The sequence below is a fragment of the Benincasa hispida genome, chromosome 2 (genome assembly GCF_027475165.1).
Source record: "Benincasa hispida cultivar pf3 chromosome 2, pf3_genome.v1.1, whole genome shotgun sequence".
NCBI lineage: Eukaryota > Viridiplantae > Streptophyta > Magnoliopsida > Cucurbitales > Cucurbitaceae > Benincasa > Benincasa hispida.
Genome location: NC_143479.1, coordinates 16,464,414 through 16,467,176, shown reverse-complemented (window position 1 = coordinate 16,467,176; position 2,763 = coordinate 16,464,414).

Genomic DNA, 2,763 nt, shown 5'->3' with positions numbered 1-2,763 from the left:
CGTGATAAAAAATAACTAAATGATTGCTTCAATTGTGAGCTACATCAATGTTTGCTTTTATAACTCTATTTTTCCAGTTTTGAACAAGCATGCTTAATCCTTAAATTAATGTAATTAGAGTGCTTTAGATTCTAAATGCTTCTGCTTGCATGTTCCTAACTCCAACACGCATAATACTATATTTTGAACATCGACAATAAGAGATAAGTGAAGCACTCGATCATGGGGGCATATGTATAGAATATGCTTTGAGAAAGTTTAAGAGATGGGAAAAATGAGCATTGCACATATAGTGACATCTATTGACAGGGAAACCCAAACTTTTGATGTATAAACGGGCATAAGTATGATTTCTCCTTATAAAGGTCAACACACATAAGTTGTGAGCTTTAAAGAAGGGCTTGTTCATGCAATAAATAACAGTCATTCAAGATTAAATGCTCTGATGTAATTGCAGTTTGTAATTACATGCGTTTAAAATACTTACCTCTTATTGATGAATGCTACAGATTGTCCCATTTCTTGCAATATGAAGGTCATTTCCATCCAATACAACACTCAGATATTGGCCAGAATGATCATTTACAGAAGTTCATCCAAATGTGGACTTACTAAGAGAATAGAGTCGTCCAAAAAGTACTTGAATTCATAATGAAATGATTGGAGAGAAGCTAGTCAACAAGTTCAATATACAATTTGCAAGGGAGGACATAACAAGCATAATTATCCATAAGTATATTAGGTTCTTCCTCTTTGGGCCATTGATGACTTTGTTATGTAATGGATTTTTTTATGTAATTGAATTTGTTATATAATGGATTTTGTTATGTAATTGAATTTTCTATGTAATGGACTTTTTTATGTAATAGAAATTGTTATGTAATGGATTTTGTTATGTAATGGACTTTGTTATAGAACTGACCATATTAATATATGGTGGAAGAAATATTTTGGTTTTGTTGATATTTTGCTATGCGTCGATGTTCATGCATTGATCATGCGTTGATGGTACATGTGATGTTCAATAAGCTGAAGAATATGCAATATGCATTAATCGTGTATGCGATGACCATGCATTTCTATCACAAGTTTTCTTGCTCTCTCACCAAGTATAACGAGAACACAAGTTTTTCGGGATGATCCGAGGTCGAACACAAGGACTTGCAACTAAGTGATGCTCGTAAAGTAATGTGTTTGAGGTGGTGAATAAAAATAAAAAGAAAGAAGTTGATTGTTTTGCACTACTCTTACTCCTAGCTAAACAGACTAAGCAATTGAAGTTTGACTATGAGAATTGGTAGAGATGCGGCAACTGTTAACGCGTAATGAGATGCATGGAGAAGTAGAGTTGAGGGGAAATTTCACCAAGTTATTAAGTTTTGTCGCAAGGGTAATCCCAGCTAGCCACACTAACGTATTTCACACCTCTCGGTGGTCAGCTACATGCTTATATCTTTATAACGCATGGTTACGTTGAGTATAATATTATTTCTATCTCTAGGAACACTGCTTACTTTGGTTAGTGAGTTCCTCTACTTGCCCTCTCAGGTAGTTGGTTATAGCTACTCAGCTCATAAACAAGCGATAGCCTCGCACTAAGCAAAGAGGATTGACACACTATACTCACACAACGCACACCTCTCGGTGGTTTGCTACATGCGTCATATCTCTATGCCGCATCATTGAGTATGCGATAACTCTTGCAATCTGCCCTTAACTCATTGCGATGAAAGTAAAAGATGGTAAAGTAGAAGATGATGATGAAAATTATGTTGAAGGAATTAAAGAGATGCATTGATTACAAAATGTATTAATGTCTTAAGCCAAAATGTAATATAATACATGGGTAAGAAAAGAGGTGGAGGGCTAGATGTAGGCAATCTCTTTCTTCCATCAGATGTGTGTCAAGGCTACCAGTGATGCCATGGATGGGTGGTGGAGTAATCTCTCTCGAGCTCTATCTCCGGCGAAGTTCCGGTCGTCAATCGGAAAGGGTTGTGGGAATGAAGAACTCTCAAAGACTGTCTGCTCATACTTTCATCTGTGATCACAAGAATCTGCCTAAAGTAGAGTCTCGGATGCTTTGAATTTGAGCTTCAAGACTCTATTTATAGAACTCAAATGCCGACAACATTGGTAATCCCACTCTGAATCACTGTCATCACTGTTGCGGTAGGTGAAATGTCATCATGATCTTATCTTTTTTATATTCCCAAGGTATGCATTCATGATTATTTCTTATAAAGCATCAACGCATTCCACCCACTTTGCGATTGATCTTCTATCATGGCTATCACTTTGTAGATGCAGCATTCCATGCGACGAACTTGTCTTTATGAAAATCAATGCATGCGATCAACTTTGCAATGGTCTGGGATCAACGCATGTGATTGATTCTTGCAATAGCTACAAAAATAGACATTTTGATGCATAATAACACATGATATAGGGTTAGCAGGAATTTTCACCATTGATTGACGGAAGCTCATTTTTCCACATGAATCCTTAGTCATTTTAACACATATTTTGCTCATGAACCCTTATAATTCTAAGTAAAAGGCTGCAATAGCTTGTATTTATATAAGCTATCAATATGTGTTTATACTCTTTCAGCATTTATGCATCATGGATCCTAGTTCTTCTAATCCTGTGCAACTATATCAACAAAATGCCCATCATTCATAAACGATATGGGATAGTTCTTCTACTTTATTTTTTTGCTGTCAGAAAAGGGAGCCATCTACACAACGTACTATTCTGTTT